Here is a 21,906-nt window from a genome sequence, read left to right as displayed (position 1 = left end):
AAATTTATCTACAGCACCTGGTATTCCCAGGGGTTCTCATATTCCAGTATTAACCAGGCCCAACACTGCATAGCCTCCAAGATCAGATGAGATTGGGCATGTCCAGTGTGGTGTGGCTGTAGTTGTTCAAAACATTAACTTTAGAACTCTTTTACTTCTTAACTCAAGTGAATTTATTGATACATTGATAAAATAAATGTAATATGTCATAGAAAAGTCTTTTATTGCAGTTTAAAATTACCTACAGCACCTGGTATTCCCAAGTGGTCTCTGATCCAAGTACTAACCAGTACTAACACTGCATACCATACAAAATCCAAAGAGATTGGGCATGTCCACTGCAGTGTGCCTGAAATTGTTTGAAGACCTTAATTTTAGACCTCATTTAGTTTTCAACCCCAATAAATTAATTGATAAATTGATGAAATCAATGTAAAATGTCACAGAAAAGTCTGTTATGGCAGTTCAAAATTACCTACAGCACCTCGTATTCCCAGGTGGTCTCCCATCTAAATACTAACCAGGCCCAACACTGCATGACTTCATAGATCAGACGAGATTGGGCATGTCCAGTGTGGTGTGGCTGTAGGTGTTCAAAAACTTTAACTTTAGACCTCTTTTACTGCTCAAGTCATGTAAATTAATTGATAGTTTATAAAATTAATGTAAAATGTAATACAAAGGAATGTTATGGGAGTATATAATTACCTACAGCACCTGGTATTCCCAGGTGGACTCGCATCCATTTTCTAACCAGGCTCAACACTGCATAGCTTCCGAGATCAGATGAGATTGGGCATGTCCTGTGTGGTGTGGCTGTAGGTGTTCAAAAACATTAACTTTAGACCACTTTTACTTCTTAACTCCAGTAAATTCATTGATAAGTTGATAAAATTAATGTAAAATGTCATAGAAAAGAATGTTATGGCAGTATAAAATTACCTAGAGCACCTGGTATTACCAGGTGGTTTCCCATCCAAGTATGAACCAGGCCCAACACTGCATAGCATCTAAGGCAAAGCAAAATTGGTCATGTCCGGTGTTGTGTGGCTGTTGGTGTTCAAAAGCCTTAATTTTAGACTTCTTTTACTTCTTTACTAAAGTAAATGCATTGACACATTGATAAAATAAATCTAAAATGACATAGAAAAGTATGTTATTGCAGTTTAAAATTTGCTACAGCACCTGGTATTCCCAAGTGGTCTCTGATCCATGTACTAACCAGTACTAACACTGCACAACTTCCAAAATCCAAATAGATTGGGCATGTCCAGTGCAGTGTGGATGAAATTGTTTGAAAACATCATATTTAGACCTCATTTACTTCTCAACTCCAGTAAATTCATTCATTAATTGATCAAATAAATGTAAAATGTCATAGAAAAGTCTCTTTATGGAAGTATAAAATTACCTACAGCACCTGGTATTCCCAGGTGGTCTCCAATCCAAGTACTAAACAGGCCCAACACCGCATAACTTCCAAGACCAGATGACATAGGGCATGTCCAGTGTAGTGCTGCTGTAGGTGTTCAAAAACTTAACTTTAGACCTCTTTTACTTCTTAACTCAAGTAAATTCATTGATAAGTTGATAAAATGAATGTAAAATGTCATAGAAAAGAATGTTATGGGAGTATAAAATTACCTACAGCACCTGGTATTCCCAGGTGGTCTCCCACCCAAGTACTAATCAGGCCCAACACTGCATAGTTTTCAAGTTCAGGCGAGATTGGGCATGTCCAGTGTGGTGTTGCTGTTCAAAATCCTTAATTTTAGACCTCTTTTACTTCATAACTCAAGAATATTCATTGATACATTGATAAAATAAATGTAAAATGTCATAGAAAAGTCTGTTATTGCAGATTAAAATTAGCTACAGCACCTGGTATTCCCAAGTGGTCTCTGATCCATGTACTAACCAGTACTAACACTGCATAGCTTCCAAAATCCAAAGAGATTGGGCACGTCCAGGGCAGTGTGGCTGAAATTGTTTGAAAACCTTAATTCAAGACCACATTTACTTCTCAACTCCAGTAAATTCATTGATATGTTGATAAAATAATGTAAAATGTCATAGAAAAGTCTGTTATGGCAGTATAAAATTACCTATAGCACCTGGTATTCCCAGGTAGTCTCGCATCCAAGTACCTACCAGGCCCAACACTGCATAGCTTCCATGATTAGATTAGATTAGGCATGTCCAGTGTAGTGCGGCTGTAGGTGCGCAAAAACCTTAACTTTAGACCTCATTTACTTCTCAACTCAAATATAGTCATTGATAAATTGATAAAATAAATGTAAAATGTCATAGTAAAGTCTGTTATGGCAGTTTAAAATTACCTACAGCACCTGGTATTCCCAGGTGGTCACCCACCCAAGTACTAACAATGCCCAACACTGCATTGCTTCCAAGATCAGACAAGATTGGGCATGTCCAGTGTGGTGTGGCTGTAGGTGTTTGAAAACTTTAATTTTAGTCCTCTTTTAATTCTTTACTCCAGTTAAGTCATTGATACATTGACAAAAATAAATGTAAAATGTCATAGAAAAGTCTGTTATTGCAGTTTATAATTAGCAACAGCACCTGTTATTCCCAAGTGGTCTCTGATCTATGTACTAACCAGTACTAACACTGCATAGCTTCCAAAATCCAAAGAGATTGGGCATGTCCAGTGCAGTGTGGCTGAAATTGTTTGAAAACCTTAATTCAAGACCACATTTACTTCTCAACTCCAGTAAATTCATTGAAAATTGATCAAATAAATGTAAAATGTAATAGAAAAGTCTGTTATGGCAGTCCAGTGTGGTGTGGCTGTAGACTTTCAAAAACATTAACTTTAGACCTCTTTTACTTCTTAACTCAAGTAAATTAATTGATAAGTTGATAAAATTTATGTAAAATGTCATAGAAAAGAATGTTATGGCAGTATAAAATTACCTACAGCACCTGGTATTCCCAGGTTGTCTCCCATCCAAGTACTAACCAGGCCCAACACTGCATAGCTTTCAAGATCAGATGAGATTGGGCATGTCCCATGTGGTGTGGCTGTAGGTGTTCAAAAACATTAACTTTAGACCTCTTTTACTTCTTTACTCAAGTAAATTCATTGATAAGTTGATAAAATTAATGTAAAATGTAACAGAAAAGAATGCTATGGCAGTATAAAAATGGTGTGACTGTAGGTGTTCAAAAATGTTAGGAATGTGAGAACTTGAGTATTGCTGAACGATAGATAATAGTTACTTCCCGATTAATTTGATATTATCACACAATAATTGCATTTGTGTGGAATCTGAGTATAACACGCAGACACCATATATAAGACAGGAGCACTGTATTTCTTCTTTTATTATTTGATAACCCAGCATAGGAATTGCAAACTTTATTGAATGACGTGACATATAAGTAACATTTGGATACATTATTAACCATCCACATGACAGAATTGGTAACAAATTTATATACAAATACAGTTACAAGAACTGCAAGGATAGTATCCTTGATAAAACAAGCTAAATAGGAACACTCCACTATTTTTCTGCCTTCAGCCCATTTGAGATATATAACGATGATGGTACGTACTACAAATATGGCTATTAACTATGATGTACAGTAATAGAGATAGTACTATTAATATGGGTATCAACCACAACATAAAACTATAATTACTAAGTAAGTAAAATAAACATTATTACCAGTGGTTCATAGCAATCACTGTATTTTAGATTTATTTTATTTTACACAATAAAAATATATATATTAATGTTTTCTCACACATTTATTACACTTATAGGGGTGTATAGTCAATGTATGTATATTTTGTTGTTGGTAAGCATTTATATTTTGCTTAGGATATATGTCTCTGTAAACAATTGAAGCATTTTAACAAATATGAATAAAAGTTATATTTTATATATAAAAAATTTTTGGTCCAGGTGCACTGCCAATTAGACTTTGTTTTCTTATTTTTTGTGTTGAAGCATTGGATATCTGTAAGATTAATTTTTTACAGATGTGTGCCCATTTACCTTGCATTTTAGCGCCATATGGCACAAGTATAGGGATGGCCATGGGTAGTGAACCTTATACTATCGTAGCTGCATACAAAGTTCCTTATAGTGTACTAGGTTTTTCTATCACAATGGAATTAGTCATGAAGACGCAGATTAAGCATAATGATTCGTGGTACAAGGCATGGCGATGGTCACTCAAGTCAGACCTCTGTCTTTTTGCCTTTTTACCCAGATTACCGACTCTCACACAGAAGCTACATGAAAATCCAGTGTCAGTATTCAGGGCACCCCAATAATGGACTTTTGTCTAATTAGTGGTGCAAATAAGATATTTATTATTATTTAGATATTTTGTGAAAAAAAAAACTTTGCAAATTAACCAGGCCAAGTGATCCATCAAAGTCTGTAGTGCACCAAACACTGCTCTTTGGCACAGTTTGACAATAGATGAATGTGTACGTACTGTATCTGTAGTAACCATATGTGCACCAAAGGTACTGTAAGATATACTGTACAAATGTAATAGTCATATAGGGGGAGAAGCCTTGGAGAGTGATACAGTACCAACCAATCAGCTCCTAACTGTCACTTTTCAAACACAGCCTGTAAATTGACAGGAGCTGATTGGTTGGTACTTTATCACTCTCCACTTTATCACTCTCAGAAGGCTTAGTGCATCTCCCCCATGGTATCGAGAGCATGTACAACCCTGAATATTATAAATGTTGTGCAGTCCAGAACACAGTATGTCTGTATTCTAGATATTGTAATTTCCTTACTAGTTGATCACATTATGGGCCAAATGTAATAGGGTAAGAGCATAGACAATGTGAGAGTAAACTCTCACACTTTTTAAACTCGGCCAATGTAATAGAGTCCGAGAACATGCAAACTCGCACGTTATTTACACTCAAAAAACTCTCACGTTTAAAACTCATCCAGATGTTTTCCCATTTTGAAAATACAACTCACTTTACTGTTAAACTCTCAAATTTTCTAAACTCTCACCCTATATAACCATCTGATCCTATTTGTGAGTTGACATTTTGAGTCATATTTATGGAATGGCAGGGAGCAGCTTGTCCAGGTATGATTTAGCTATACTGTATAATTGTGTATATATAGAGTATATACTCTCATATAACAGTATTTGGAGCATGGGTGTAGCTATAGTGGGTGCAGGCAGTGCCATTACTATGGGGCCCAGAGGCTTAGGGTGTCCACCTCTTGGGCCTGACGCAGCTGCACCCAGGTCATTGTCTATCATGTTTTTAGGAATTGCACTGTGTAGCATAAAGTGAACTTTTGGTACTGTGTGGCATGTGTACTGATGGCAGTACAATGTGGCATATTGTTAACTTGGGGCACTACAATGTCTCATAATATAAACTGGGGGCACTGTGTGATATAACATTAACTAGGGCACCACTATAGTTCATAAAATTAACTAGGGCTCTACTATGGGACATAAAAGTAACTAGGGCACAACTATGGGGCATACAAGTAACTAGGGCAGTACTTTGGGGCATTAATGAGCAACTTCTAGGGGGGTGGCTCTTAAGAAGGGGGGAAAGGGCCCCTTCAAAATCTTGCTATGAGGTTCACATAATTCTGGCTATGGCCTTTATTTGGAATGTATCAAAAAAGGGCCATCACCCAAATACCATTAAGCCAACAGTAGTTGTTGGTCCAAAACAGACCATTGATAAATGGATGTAATATGACTAAAATGACAAGGGCAAGGTAGAAAACTGTTTAGAATCATCAACCTACATATATAGGATATATCTTATCTGTCTTTGCTTGTGTTCTTTTGTTGTCCCTCACTCCCTGCTCACCACATGCATGCTGCCTTCATTATGGCCACTCTTCCTCATTACACATGCACTTCTCCATACTCATGTCACCACAAAAGCTAGGGATTATACCTGCTTCTTAAGTAAGTAGACATTTCTGTTAATGTGGAAACAGTAATGCAAAATATTTTAAAAATGCGATCATGCATAATAGTAGTGGTCGCAATTGGAATAATTTATAATAAACAATAATAGATATGCTGTCTAGGGAACAAATATTATTTTTAAAGCTGTTTCTTCTATAAAGTTGTAGTCAAGTGAATTGTGTATAACTGCATTTCAACTACACACACATGCACCATTGCAGGCATCCACAACTGAAATATAAATAAACTACAGGTAACTATACATTGCCACAAAGCTCTAAAATACATATGACTCGTATATTTTAGAGCTTTGTGGCAATGTATATGACCTAGGTGAGCCCGTTACTGAGCACTCCTTAATTACATCCTATATCTGCTTACACTTGTGTAATCTGTGACAAACCATATTATTTTCTTCTTCAGGGTTTTCTTCTTCAGGGTCCATATGCTCCACAGGGAGACCTTGGGGCATAGGTTGTGTACCAAATCCGGGCACCACGCAGTTAAAGCTTTCAGCTCCCAGGATGCTCTGGGTCCACTCTCCCTATAACCGCGCTCCCAAGCCAGAGGCACCTCAGTTTGAGTAGGTGCCCAGTTTGAATAGGTGCCCGGCCGGAGTTGGGTCACTGCAGAAGGGCTGCTTAAAGCTATGTTATTTTATTTTTATGATTTTTGATAGTTTTACACTATCGCCTGAGCGCACAGCAACAGACTGTCCAACGCCAGTACTGATCTGGGGATCTCGGCGGGACCACGGGTTCCGTGCTAGCCGGGCCCCATGGACTTCCCTGACTGCGGCCGGATCTACGTGGACAAGGTAAGGTGGGTCCACGCTTGCGGGGACCCGCTTATGAGCAGTCATTGCCTATGGTCTCAGGGGACAGACCGAAGGCGCTGAGGTGGACGCAGGCCCTCCATACCCTGCGCTTCCACTAGACCACCAGGGACAATATCGACAAAGGAAGCCAGCGTCCCAGGGGTTAATAGTCAACCAGGGGAGTCAGCCTTCCCTGTTACAGTGGCTCCTCCCCTCAGCTCAGTGCGCTTTTCCAGTCTAAGGTCTGGCTTTGCTGAGCTGCTTTCTCCTTGGGCCACACTTCCTCTGAGGTCTCCGGTGGCCATTTGATCTCTGTGGTGCATCGCAGATCTCCTAAGTTGACGTTTGATCCAGTCCCCCTGTGTACCTCACCTTTGGATCAGTGTACACAGAGCTAAAGCCTCCCCAGATACTGAATCTGGGCATTGTAGTGCCATGTGCAGTATATTATATGTAATGTTTATGTATATATTTCTGCATTGTATGTGACTTATGCCAGCGCTGACTGTCTGTGCTTTTTCTCTCAACTGTCAGTGTATATCTATAACTTTTCTTTACAATCTGCCCTAATACAGGTGTACTTATGGTGGTTCTGAGACCTCACATATATATACTTCTCAATATTTGTGAGGTTGGTCACATACTGTTGCGTGCTGAACGTTGCCATATTTTAGGTGGAACTGTGTGTTGCATACCCTGATAGTGGGTTCCTGCAGCTAATCCTAGCACCAGTCAGGACCAGTATAGTGCTGCTTGATATTTCCACAATAATTGGTAGTCAGATAGGTCTGACCAGGAAATGATACTGCACCCATTTTTTCTATCCTGCAAGTCATGTGCTACAGGTGTGAGTAAGAATGATTTGACTCAGGAAAGGTTATGTATAAGGTGCCATCAAGTGCTGGGCCTCTTAAAGGACCCCCCTTGGGTGTGTTTTTTCTCAGACCCTGGCCTCCATTGCAGATCGCCTGGTGGCCCCCATAGTTGAAACCCACTTGGGATTACCTCAACATGATATCCTTCCCTCTCAGGGTATCTCACAGTTCAAGTATACCCCTGTGACACAGAATGTCGCTCCTTACCAGGGATTTTCACAGCACATGCAATCCCTGCAGCTGCAGGTGCCATAACAGTCTGTCATTTCCCTTGCAGGGATTACCACAACAGCCACCCTGGGTGGATGTTTTTTCTAAGACACCTAAGAAGGCTTTATAAATGCCCTGTTGTGTCTTCCCAGTCTGCACTGCTGTCTAACACAGTTCGTCAGACAAGGGAGAGATTGAAGTTGTCTGACTCCTTTTCCTTCATAATGAGGGTGAGCCTAAATCAAGTATTGATATCCCTGTTTTGGTGCTGGCGGTCAGGTCCATCTTAGTGATAGAGGATATCAAATCTGCACCTAAATCAAATCACCCTCACTTAAGCAAGTTATTTGCTTTGGCTCAGGGGCATCTTAAGAGAGGAGGGGGCCATGTGCACTCTCTGTGCAGGGTCCCCTCCTCTCTTCCTGGTGGCCGGCAGCCAACTGATGTGGCTGGCCAGCCACCAGAGCATAGTAGACTCTGGGCACTAGAGTGTGCCCGGAGTCTACTGCGCATGCGCAGAACACTGGGAAAATGGCCGCGGTGGCCATTTTCCAGCATTCTGAGCAGCACTGACACCCACCGCGGGACCACAGACAGGTAAGTTGAAAATAATATGGGTATGTGGTGTGGGGCCCCCCTGGACTTGGGGGCCCGTGTGCCCTGCACACATTGCATCCATTATAGATACACCACTGTTTTGGCTGTTTTCCCCTCTCTGACCAGCGGGTGGATCACATGGCGGTGGTCTGGCAATCGCCAGATAAGAGGTATCACAAAAGTGTTTGGCCTCCTGTTACCCATTCCCTGAGGGTCATTGCAAGTAATAGAAATCACCTCCTGCAGTGGATTCTCAGGTTATTCATTTGATAAGGAGCGCTACTACGCCTCCCATCCCTTCCCTGAAGGATTCTACGGCTAGGAAGGTAGAAGCTTGCCTGAAACTCTCTTTCAGGGGCTGTTGCCCATCCAACCTTGGCTATTGCATGGGTGGCTAACGCTATAGAGAGCCGGGCTGATGCATTTGAAGACTTTTTTCCCTCAGAAGCTTCTGGGGATCAGATGTATTTTGTTGCTCACATTCAAGATGCAGTTTCCTATGTTGGAGAAGCAACATTGGATGCCAATCTACTAACCTCCAAGGTTTAGGCTGTGACTGTATCTGTATGCCATACCCTATGGCTGCGCTCATGGAAGGCAGCTGTGGATTCCAAGATAGGCCTTAAAGAATTACCCTATAGGGGGGAGATCTTGTTTGGCCCTGCCCTTGACAAGATTGTAGCAATGTTGGCAGCATCACAGACGGCATTTCTGCCTTCAGCTTCTTCCACTACAAGGCCTTGGACTACATTTGTAAAGTCCTTTTGTCCTAAAGGCCAGTCCTTTCCTAGGCAGTCGGTCTCCATGAGGGCTGCCATACCCAGAACCAAGCAGACTTGGTACACCAGATATCCTGCTTCTAAACCTGAGGATAACCCTCAGCCTGACGGGACAGGCCTTCATCTGGGGGATCCCGGAGTGAGAGGCTGACTTCTTCAGTTCGCCCAGTGCTGGCGTCATACCACCACGGATGCTTGGGTAAAGAGATGGGGTCTCTCACGGGCATGCTCTCTCATTTCTTAGACTGCCTCCACAGGGCCAGATTAACAATGGGGCTGATGGAGCTACAGCTCCAGGCCCTCTATCAGAATAGGCCCAAAGCAGCATCTACTGTGTGTGCTGCTGTAGACAGGATTTTTTTTCCTTCTACAGCAGCCTGCCAATGCCCCATCCTCCCCTCCCCCAGCCGTGTGCCCCCCATCCCTTCCGGCCTAGAGTATCAAAGGTCTACATCATGTCAAAGCTGTATAATCGGCTGAGACAGAATCTGTTTACAATCGGAATCTGCAAGATGCCATTTTGTAACTGATCACCCAGCGCCATTTTAAGTTACAACTCATGAGCTAAGTACATATGGCAATGTTTTCATAATCCTTTCAGAAACCATATACAAGCCCATTCTAAGGACAACCTTGCATAAAAAAATACTATAACAAACACAGTATTAGTAAAATAGCTTCCTGAGAAAAGTAATTAGAAAAACAATACACCAGGATGCTGTGGGTGTTTTTGCATGTAAATGGAGAGACCTCACATGTGGACAGGTGTAGCAGTGGCAATTGAAATATGGCCCAGACACTGACCACAATTGAATTTGTCTGAATGAACAATGGTAAGAAATCTGCTTGAAAAGAACTGACACAGGTATCCTAAATAGGCAGAAGAGAACTTTTGAATTCACTGTCAGACAGGATGGCACCAGCAGATAGCTGGGGGTCTCCACCCTGTTTGAGAGTGAAACACTGCTCATAACCCTTGCATAGTAGTTTTAAAATAAACATGTGTTGGAAGGGTATGGTGTGTGTATATATGTGTATATATGTATATATATATATATATATATATATATATGTATGTTATACATCATAGATAGACTTACACACTGCACACTCACATAAAAGGTTCCATAGCTTCAAAGTGTAATATTCAAGGTTTATTCATTTATTACTAATGTTGTGAAATAAAGACTATTTGATATCTAAGGTTTAGTACATGATAAGCAAACTGTGTTTGGTGTTGTACTGATCTACTCTGTCTCAACAGCTTTCCGGTGTCATCGGTGAGAAGATCGCAACATGCGTTCGCAACTTATGGACTGTAGAGAGTTAAAACACTAAAATGTACTTTGTAATGATAGCAGCTTAGATTTGCATGCAGGTGGAAAAAGGAGACAAAAGACTGTTGGAGGCTGACCTGTGTCCATTTGAATCGACCTGTTAAATGTCCTGTAACAGAAGCACCGTGATGGAGAACCAATGGAATCTTGCCAATCTTGCCTATTGTATTGCTTATCCCTGTAAGGGTATATATGTGCATTCAGACTCCAATCTGGAGTCTTCTTGCTGAAGCTGTTGACGGAGGTTTCTTGTAGATGCCAGTAACTGGTCCCAGAGCGAGTGCGTATGTATAACTGTACCTTGGGTCTGTATGATTTCTTTGCGCTAAATTGTCTTTAGATCACAGCGTGTAACCTACTGTTTTTATGTTGAATAATAACCTTTGTGCGTTGGAAACACATTTCAAGGTCTGAAGGCATTTATTTACTGTATGACTGCGTACACAAATAGCGACAATTCTAGAAGGTATAGGCAGGATTTAGAAGGTAGAGGCAGGAGCGTACAGAGGTTTAAATCCAGAATCGTTAGTTGGAGCTCGCCGATTAATCTCGGAACTGGTCTGTAACACTCAGTATCGAACTCTCAGCAAAAGGGTGGAGGCGCCTGGCAGGAGAAGGCATTGTGCTTTCGTAATCTACCACCGTTGTTGTTTAGAGTCCGCTACCTGTTACTGTAACTTCAGGAGCGCTGATTGAGAATCTGGGAACAGGGGAGGAAAAAGTTTGTTTTCCTTCGTTGATAGTTTTTTGTCCGTTTTTGTTTTGTGTGTTAAAAAGGGGGAAGTCGCATTATGTATAGAGGTCTAAATCCAGAATCATTAATCAAAGCATAGCCCATTGAAACATGATGGTTGCGCAGTGGAAGGCTAGCTAGCCTTCCCAGCGCCGCTAATGCACGTCGCACAGTGACTTGGCGATGCCTATGCACCGCGTGACATCACTGCGTGTGACGTTACCTAGATGCCACCCACCATCACCGCGCCCTGAAGCAGCCCAGTTATGTCCACCAGCTGCCCAGCATAGGCTCATCAGTTTCATGGAGGCATCCTGGCAGCAGCAGCAGAGTGTCTGATCCTCCGAGAGCTGACTGAGGTAAGGTGCTTGTCAGTCATGCTGGCTTGGCTGCTGCCGCTGATAGCATAGTACAATAGAAATGGTATGTATAATGCAGAGCAGAGCAGACTGAGTTCAGAGTTTAATAATTATAATAATTATACATATATATTTTGAGCATACTCTAAATATTTATGATATATATACAGTATATATATATATATATATATACACACAGTATATATATATATATATATATATATATATATATATATATATATATATATATATTAGGGGTGTGCATCGGCCACTTTTCGTGTTTTGTGTTTTGGTTTTGGATCTGGATCTTTCTTCGTGTTTTGGATCTGGATTGGTTTTGCCAAGACCACCCTTCCTTGTTTTCGGTTCTGGGTTTTGTGTTTTGGATCTGTATTTTTTTTAAAAAAAGCATAAAAACAGCTTAAATCACAGAATTTGTGGGTTTTTCTGCTCCTATGCAATTATTAACCTCAATAACCTTCATTTCCACTCATTTCCAGTCTATTCTGAACACCTCACACCTCACAATATTGTTTTTATGGCCAAAAGATTGCACCGAGGTAGCTGGATGACTATGCTAAGCGACACGAGTGGGCGGCACAAACACGTGGCCCATCTAGGAGTGACACTGCAGTGGCAGACAGGATGGCAGTTTGAAAAACTAGGCCCCAAACAGTACATACTGCAAAGAAAAAAAAGAGGTGCAAGATGGAATTGTCCTTGGGCCCTATAAATAGGACATGCACACTTTAACAAACCAATCATTTCAGCGCCAGGGTCTGCCACATGACTGTGGCTGAAATGATTGGTTCGTTTGGGCCCCCACAACACAAGCTGGCAATTAATGTGTCCCTGCACAAACTGGCTCTACGGAGGCAAGATGTCGTCCTCATCCTCCTCATCCACCGATTCCTTGGATAAAACAGGAAAAAGGGATTTAGGTGTCCCTGGACTGCTTACGGTCTTAGCCAAAGTTTCTGAACTTGACAGTAACTTTTTATGAATGCGCTTCAGGTGCCGTATAAGGGAGGATGTTCCTAGGTGGTTAACGTCCCTACCCCTACTTATTTCACCTTTACATATGGTACATATGGCAAGACAGTTGTTGTCCGGATTTGGATAGAAATATTGCCAGACCAAAGAGGTGGAATGTTTGGTTTTCTGCCCAGGCATGACCGTGATGGGCTTTTTCATCCCACGGACAACAACTGTCTCCCCCGGAGCCTGATTTAAACAAACCACATCACCATCAGAATTCTCCTCGCCAACTTCCTCTTCAGTGCCAGCTACACCAGTATCCTCATCCTGTTGTACTTCAACAGTGACATCTTCAATTTGCATATCAGCAAGAGGACTGTGGGTGACCCTTTCAGCACTTGCAGGGGGTGTGCAAATGGTGGAAAGAGCGACCTCTTCCCATCCAGTGCTGGGAAGGTCAGGCATCGCAACCGCCACCACACTTGGACTCTCCTTGGTGATTTGTGATATCTTCTTAGAATGCACAGTTCTTTGCTGTGCTTTTGCCAGATTAACTCATTTGATTTTTTTAGCGGGAGGAGGGCTTCCATCATCATGTGAAGCTGAACCACTAGTCATGAACATAGGGAAAGACCTTAGCCGTTCCTTGCCACTCCATGTCGTAAATGGCATATTGGCAAGTTTACATGATTTAAATGTTTTTTTCAAGGTCATTTTCCTGAACTTTGTCATTTGGGATTGTATGTGGCCTCTACTATGACATTGGGCATCGGCCTTGGCAGACGACGTTGATGGCATGTTATCGTCTATGTCATGACTAGTGGCAGCAGCTTCAGCACTAGGAGGAAGTGGTTCTTGATCTTTCCCTATTGTATTTTTATCGGAGAAAGTTTGGTCCTCCATTTATGTTATATTGATATATACGTGCGGCTAAGGCGCACACAAACACAGAAAATAATTTTTTATTTTTGTTGGAGACTAGTGCACTTTGTGGGTTACACCACCCTTTAAGAAATGAGCCAGCCGGCCGTTTACTTATGGTGACACAGGCGCACGCTTGGCGCTGCTCCTTTGTTGATGCACGTGCAGCTACAGCCCACACAATTCACAAACACAGAAAATATTTTTTTATTTTGTTTGGAGTGCCCTTTGGGGGTCACAGTACCCTTTAATGGACAAGCCAGCTGGCCTTTTACTTATGGGACACAGGCGCACGCTTGGCACTGCTCCTTCGTTGATGCACATGCAGCCACAGTGCACACAATTCACAAACACAGAAAAAAATTTTTTATTTTGTTTGGAGTGCCCTTTGGGGGTTACAGCACCCTTTAGTGGTCAATCCAGCTGGCCCCTTATTTATGGGACACAGGCGTACGCTTGCCACTACTTTGTTGATGCACGTGCGGCTACTGCGCACACAATTCACAAACACAGAAAATATTTTATTTTTTTGGACTTGGGGGGAGCACCCCTGATGGACAGAGCACCCCCTGGACAACACTACAGCACCCCTTTAGGACTGGGACTCTGCACAGGACTTTGGAGTGGACACAGCCCCTATGGACAACTGACTGCACAACACAGTCCAGCCAGCCCCTATGGACTTTGGAGGAGTGGACACAGCCCCTATGGACAACAGCAGCACAGCACAACACAGCCAGCCCCTATGGACTTTGGAGGAGTGGACACAGCCCCTATGGACAACAGCAGCACAGCACAACACAGCCAGCCCCTATGGACTTTGGAGGAGTGGACACAGCCCCTATGGACAACAGCAGCACAGCACAACACAGCCAGCCCCTATGGACTTTGGAGGAGTGGACACAGCCCTTATGGACAACAGCAGCACAGCGCAGCACAGCACAGCACAACACTACACTGCACTACACTACACTACACTACACAGCCCAGCCAGCCCTAACTCCCACCCTCCCTCTTCACTGTCCACAGCCAAGTGAGAAAATGGCGCCGACGCGGGTACCTTATATAGGATCCAGAACCCGCGACACCCGGAAGGCGGGATGATGACGTTTTGCCTCGATTTCAGATCCTAGTCAGGCGGGAAAAGTCGAGCCTGACTCGGATCGGCCTCGGATCGGGGGGGTTCGGGGGGGTTCGGATTTCAGAATTCCGAACCCGCTCACCCCTAATATATATATATATACTGTAATACATATATATATATATATATATATATATACTGTGTATGTGTATATATATATATATGTATATATATATATATATATATGTATATATATATATATATATATTTTGAAGGACATATATAGATTGTGGAAAATAGTTCTCTGAGTAGAGAAAATCTCACACCAGTCACGAATTTATAAATCCCAATGCCGTACAGCTTCCTCCAATATGCCCGTACCAAGGACAACACAGTTAACTACATGCAAAAAACACAGACGAGCGCACATGTGAGTAAATTTATAAACAGATATTTACTGTATAAAAACAGCTCACATACATTGGAGATAGTAGTAAAACGTGGTGACGTCCTTTACCAGTCCTGCTGTTAGATGTCCTGCCGGAGGTGCTCTGGCAGTGTAGGGGTGAAGCCGCAATGAGAGTCGTGCTGACAGTCATGGAGATGCCGGCGTGAATGGGTTGCTGCGACCGTTTTACTACTATCTCCGATGTATGTGAGCTGTCTTTATATAGTAATTATCTGTTTATAAATTTACTTACACGTGCGCTCTGCTTTGTTTTTTGCATATATATATATATATATATATATATATATATACTGTGTGTGTGCATACAGTCAGGTGCATAAATATTGGGACATTGACAGAATTTTCATATTTTGGCCTCTATTCCCCACCACAATGACTTTGAAATGAAACAAACAAGATGTGCTTTAACTGCAGACTTTCAGATTTAATTTGAGGGTAATTACATCCAAATCAGGTGAACGGTGTAGGAATTACAACGGTTTCTATATGTGCCTCCCACTTTTTAAGGGGCCAAAAGTAATGGGACAAACTAAACAATCCTAAATCTAACTTTCACTTTTTAATACTTTGTTGCAAATCCTTTGCAGGCAATTACAGCCTGAAGTCTGGAACTCATAGACATCACCAGACATTGGGTTTCATCCCAGGTGATGCTCTGCCAGGCCTCTACTGCAAATGTCTTCAGTTCCTGCTTGTTCTTGGGGCATTTTCCCTTCAGTTTTGTCTTCATCAAGTGAAATGCATGCTCAATCAGATTCAGGCCAGGGGATTGACTTGGCCATTGCAAAACATTCCACTTTTTAGCCTTAAAAAACTCTTTGGTTGCTTTTGCAGTATGCTTCGGGTCATTGTCCATCTGCACTGTGAAGCGCTGTCCAATGAGTTCTGAAGCATTTGACTGAATATGAGCATATAATATTGCCCGAAACACTTCAGAATTCATTCTGCTGCTTTTGTCAGCAGTCACATCTTCAATAAATACAAGGGAACCAGTTCCCTTGTATATATTATAAATTGAGAGAGAGAGAGCATGTTTGATTTTTTGAAGTCTAAAAGGGTTGGGTATGGGATGTCGGCAGTCAAAATCCAGATGCCGGCATCCTGATAGGGTTAGGATACTGTACCTAACCCTAACCCTCCCTCCGTGGTGCCTAGTGCCTAAACCTATCCCTCCCCTCTTGGTTACCACCATACTAACCCTCCCCCTAGTGCCTAACCCTAACGCTAATCCCCCTCCATTGGTTACCACCATCCTTAGATGGCATAAACCACTCTTTGATTTTCAGGTACAGTATGTTTCTGTTAAAGCATTTCAATAATAAACCATAGTTTGTGGGGGGGGGGTTTGTATAGAACATGCGGTGTGTGCTTCATATAAGCAAAGAGGGGAGGGAGATTGAGATGGTTGAATGTAGGTGGGTAGCTGTGCCCTCCATGATGCTAGCCACACCCCACAGACTACACCCCCACATCAGTAAGCTCACCCCTTGCAGCACAATACAATAGGCCCTTCATAAATTTCAGCTCCAGGCCAATGAGGACCTTAATTTCGCACTGGGCTTCCCCACCTGTTTTTCTACACAGGCCCTCCTTCAGAACAGAACAAGGCCTTACAAATCTAGAAAGCTATACAGTCCTTGTAGTTAGCAAGGGTAATTATTCCAGTCCCGCTATCTCAGCGAGGGACTAATTGTTATTTTACTGTCTTTCTGGTTCGGGATCCATATGGGTCTCCTTGAACTATCCTCACTCTCAAATACCTGAACAAATGAATGCCTAAATGTTCCTAGGTACAGGATGGTAGCCCTACACTCCATCATCCTAGCTATGGAGCCTGGGCACTTTATGGTATCACTGGATATGCAGGACACGTTCCTACATTTACCTATAGCACACTCTCATCAGTGTTATCTCCGGTTTGCTATGCCACAGCAACACTTCCAATTTTCAGGATCTGCCCTTTGTACTGTCCGCAGCCCCACAAGGGTTTACCAAAATTATGTTTTTTTGACAGCCCACTTGCTCAGGGCATCCGACTGCTACTGTCTCTGGATGGCCTCCTGCTCTTAGCAGGATCCCCAGAGGTGCTTCAAAGCCATTTCCAGTTAACCATTGCTTCTCTTCACAAGCACGGATGGTTAATCAACTGGGAAAAAGTCCTCTCTGAATCCCTCACAAAGAATGATTCATCTGGGAACCCTGCTGGATTCTCAGAATCAGAGAATCTTTCTGACATCAGACAAGATCTCCACTCTTCAACTACGAGTGCACAGATGTCTTCAGAGCCGACGAGTGTCCATACACTCAGTAATGCTGGTTCTAGAATCCATTGTGTCCATGTTCAACATGGTGGAATATGCTCAATTCCATTCCAGGCCTTTGCAAAATCTGATCCTCTAGGTGGAACGGGTTTCTCCATCGGATCAATGTTCAGACGATAATGCTCTCTCCGGAGGTGCATCTGTCTCTATCTGGGTGGCTATAGCCATCTCTTCTAACCAAGGGTCGTCCCTTTTTGGATCCCGGATTGGGTAATCCTTACAATGGATGCCAGTCTCCAGGATTGGGGCACAGTGACCGATCTGCACTCCTTTTGGGGCCGTTGGACATGGGTTGATTCAACCCTGTCAATCAACATATTGGAACTTTGAGCTGTCTAAGGGCCCTCACACTGGCCAAACACATACTACACGGTAAACCTGTACAGGTTCAGTCCGGCAATGTCACAACATTCGAAGTCGGGCAGCAATGACAGAAGTGTCACACATTATGGCATGGGCTGTGGGTCACTTCCTGGCCATCTCTGTAGTATTCATTCCAGGAGTTCTCAATTGGGAAGCTAACTTCCTCAGCCACCACGACGTACATCCCGGGGACTGGTCTCTTCACCAAGATGTGTTTCAGCTCCTAGTGAGTAGATGAGGCCTCCCTGAGGTGGCCCTCATGGCCTTAAAACACAATCGCAAATTGCCGGTGTATGGTCCAGACCTGGAGATACCGAAGCAACCTTCGGAGACGCATTGTAAGTGAAGTGGACCTTCCAATTTGCGTACCTGTTCCCTCTGGTCTCCCTTCTTCCTCTAGTTCTTCGGAAGTTTAATCAAGGCTGAGGTACTGTCCTGCTGGTGGCTCCAGCTTGACCCAGACGTAACTGGTGCTTAGTTTTTCAGAGTCTCTCCATCGACACTCCGTTCATGCTGTCTCAATGTCCGGACCTGTTGTCTCAGGGTCCTTGCCTTTCCCAGGACCTATATCGTCTGTCTTTAACTGCATCCCTACTATGGTCCACAGGATTATCTGGCTCTGTACTCAACAGGATGCTTGGAGCACGTAAGCCAACTTCTGCTAGGATCTGCCACAGAGTGTGGCATACATATTTATAATGGTATCGTACCAGTAGCTACGATCCTCAAGTATTTAGGATTCCAGAGTCCTGGCATTCCTTCTAGCTGGAGTGGGTCTAGCCTTCCACCTGGCTTCCCTGGAAGTGCAGGTCTCGACATTGTCAGTATGGTTCCAGCATAGAATTGCTCCACTCCTGGGTATCCAGACCTTCCTTAGGGGTGTTCTCTGGATTCTATCTCCCTTTGTATCCCTTGGGGCTCCTTGGGATTTGGCAGTAGTTCTTTGGGCCCTCCAAGGGCCTCAATTTGAACCACTGGTTTTGACTCTCTTTCTTATTGCGCTTGCATCTTCCAGGAGAGTGTCAGAATGGGGGCACTTTCCTATGGCTCCCTCTTCTGTATTTCACCTAGACAGGGCTGTGAGTCGCACTATCCCTGTGGTTCTTCCTAGGGTGGTTTCTGAATTCCTTTTTATTCAGGAACATTTGGTTCCGGCCTTTCAGTCATCTGTCCTCTTGGCAGGTGAGGCCTCTTTGGTGATCTGTGCTCTCATGATTAATGTGGAATGTACCAGTTCCTTAGGTAAATCTGACTCCTTATTTGTGCTCTTTGGCTTTCTCAAGAAGGATGACCTGCCAATAAACAAACATTGGCCAGATGGCTTTGTATGACTATCTCAGGGGCCTACACACAGGAAGGCCTTCCTGTTCCAGCTTCTGTTAATGTTTATTCTACTGGTCTTTGGGCCCCTTGTGGGCACCCCGGCTGTTCAGCCTTGCAAGGCGGCGACGTAGTCTTCCATTCAGACCTTTCTAAGGTTATATGCATTAGATACCTTTGCCTCTCAGGATGCTTTCTTTGGGCGCTGGATTCTCCTCTCAGCACAGGAGCATCCCCACCCTCAAATGACTGCTTTGGGACATCCCCAAGGTCCATGTGGAGCCTATGGACCCTGAAGAAGAAAATGAGAGATATGGTAAGAACGTACCTTTATTATCTCTCTTTCTTAGAAGTCCATAGGTTCCACAGGGCACCCGCCCTGACACACCTGGCTTCATATGGGCTGTGTTACTGGTCACCGGTTTCCCATCTCCTTCTCTGTGAGTGTGGTTCTTGAGTGTTCCAGTCTTTTGTTCTCTCTCTCTTTCCTCCTCTGGCCTTTGGCTACTTACAAACTGAGGTGCCTCTGGCTTGGGGGCGGGGTTATAGGGAGAGAGGACCCAGTGCATCCTGGGAGCTGAAAGCTTTAACTGCGTGGTGCCCTAATTTGGTACCCAACCTATACCCCAAGGTCTCCCTGTGGACCCTATGGACTTCAAAGAAAGAGAGATAACAAAGGTAAGTTCTTACTATAACTCAAATTTTTACAGTACATAAAGGGTGTACTCATTTTTTAGACTACCTTGAACATACATTTAACTTCATGACTTTGGATATTAAAGTTCATGTTTAGAAGTGGTGTTGTTTTGAAAGGTATTAAATATTTTACTTAATTGTCAACTATGATGAATTGTATAAAATCAATCAAAAATACACAAATTACGGATCCCTGGTTGAATAGTAAATTGACTCCGATTTTTATTTATTAGTTCAAAAATATATTAAATAAGTATACCTTTCACATACAATTAAAATAATAAAACTAAAGGGCTCTCCATGGAATAATGTCTAAAAAAATATTAAAAGGAATTGTTCCACAGTTCAACTAAATGAGCACTTGGACTCCTAAATGCAATTTTATTATAAGCTAAACTTTCTCCCCTAATTCATCAGGCAGGGGAAAAGGATGAAAAATAATCTTCTGCTCCCAATTCCAGTTTTGAGGGATACATATCTGCTTTTTGACCAGATAGTTTTATATTTGTATACAGGGCTATTTTTCTAGAAAAATAGGTTTAGGAACTGTGGGTGGAGCTATACAAAAACAATTACATATACATATATATATATATATATATATATATATATATATATATTATATAGACAAGAAGGCACTCAAAAGGGCATTTAAATAACTTGTCTTATTGAAAATACATTTTGGCTCAGGACATTACATCATAGTTAATTGTGTTCCAGAAAATTATTCACTTCTTTGTGCTCCAGCTTATTATTCACTTTTTATTGGTGTTCCAGCTTATTATTCAGAACATATTATATTAAAACAATTAAATCAAGCTGGATCACTAAGTTAACATAATGTATACACAAAAAATGTATCCCTTATACAAATTTCAATGTATTTTGACATGAAATAGGGTGGTAAAGTGGGCATAGACACCATATTTTATCATTTTGTTGCTGTAAGTTGTTTTAAAATTGTACTATGTTTTATAAATTACATGGAATTAGAGTGATATACTGACCTCACTATGCACAGATTTAATTAGCACCTTCTGCTGAGGGTGGAGGGCTGTTTGCTAGGGGGTGGGAGTAAATCAGGATGCACATGTTTGTAGCCTTATATATTCAGTTTAGAGTAGGCCGCTAGGCCATTTAGATTCTGAAGTGTTTAGATCTCAAGTGTATTGAGCATTTAAAATCAAAATTAGCGTTATACCAGCGTTAAACCAAACTACAAGCCAGCAAAAACACAGATGGACTACACTCAAGCTATACAGTGAGTCAACAAAACATCAAAACTAACTCCTGCACTCTCTACACTGATCTCCCAGGTTTGGACACTGCAAAACTTTGATCCTTAGCTGCAGCTTCGAGCATTGAAATTTCTGTTTCTGAAAAACATCTGAATGCACATCCCAAACAATGTCATTTGCTTTATATACACATGATTGCCCTGTCTAAATGTACTTCTTACCAGTATTCTTCATTTGACTTTTATTTCTCCTACACTACTTACCTACTCTCTTCCACTACCTCACCGCCATAATACATTGCCTAATTGACTACCTCCCATCTAATACCTGCATCCTCTGCTGTGCTTACCTGCTTACAGTACCTCCTATTTGTTAATTTGTCATCCTTTGCTCTCCCTCAACCCTGTGTCAGCCACCATGCCTCCTCGCCCCTGCCCCATACCAACCATCTCCACCGGCTTACAACTTCCCCTTAGATCTAGCCCACACCCCCTCACACACAACCCAGACAATCTCATCCACATATCCCCTGTCCCCTCCCTCCCATTTTCCTGTGCCCCCTGGAATACCAGATCCGTCTGCAATAAACTACCCGCTATCCATGACCTCTTTATTTTCCACTCTTTAAATCTTCTCGCTATCACTGAAACCTGCCTCTCCTCCTCTGACACCGCCTCCCCTGCTGCGTCTCCTATGGGGGCCTCTCCTTCACCCACTCTATCAGACCTGACAACCGCCAAGGTGGCGGAGTTGGCATCTTCTTATCCCCCAACTGCACCTTTCGCATTATCCCACCTGAGCCCTCCCTTTCTTTTTCCACCTTTGAGGTCCACTCTCTCTGTCTCTTCTACCCCATT

The 21,906-nt window shown here is 42.5% G+C and overlaps 5 pseudogenes; all 5 read right to left on the bottom strand.

Moving 5' to 3' along the window:
* Positions 1-5: 5 nt before the first annotated feature.
* Positions 6-124, bottom strand: LOC148454939 (5S ribosomal RNA; annotated as a pseudogene).
* A 348-nt stretch (positions 125-472) lies between these two features.
* On the bottom strand, positions 473-591 carry LOC148454938 (5S ribosomal RNA; annotated as a pseudogene).
* Positions 592-1,641: 1,050 nt separating this feature from the next.
* Positions 1,642-1,760, bottom strand: LOC148454937 (5S ribosomal RNA; annotated as a pseudogene).
* Positions 1,761-2,336: 576 nt separating this feature from the next.
* LOC148454936 (5S ribosomal RNA) lies at positions 2,337-2,455 on the bottom strand (annotated as a pseudogene).
* Positions 2,456-2,934: 479 nt separating this feature from the next.
* LOC148454935 (5S ribosomal RNA) lies at positions 2,935-3,053 on the bottom strand (annotated as a pseudogene).
* Positions 3,054-21,906: the final 18,853 nt, after the last annotated feature.

This window comes from Taudactylus pleione, unplaced genomic scaffold, assembly GCF_031769625.1.
Source record: "Taudactylus pleione unplaced genomic scaffold, aTauple2 ptg000967l, whole genome shotgun sequence".
In the NCBI taxonomy this organism is placed as follows: Eukaryota; Metazoa; Chordata; class Amphibia; order Anura; family Myobatrachidae; genus Taudactylus; species Taudactylus pleione.
This window is presented reverse-complemented; position numbering and strand designations above follow the sequence as displayed.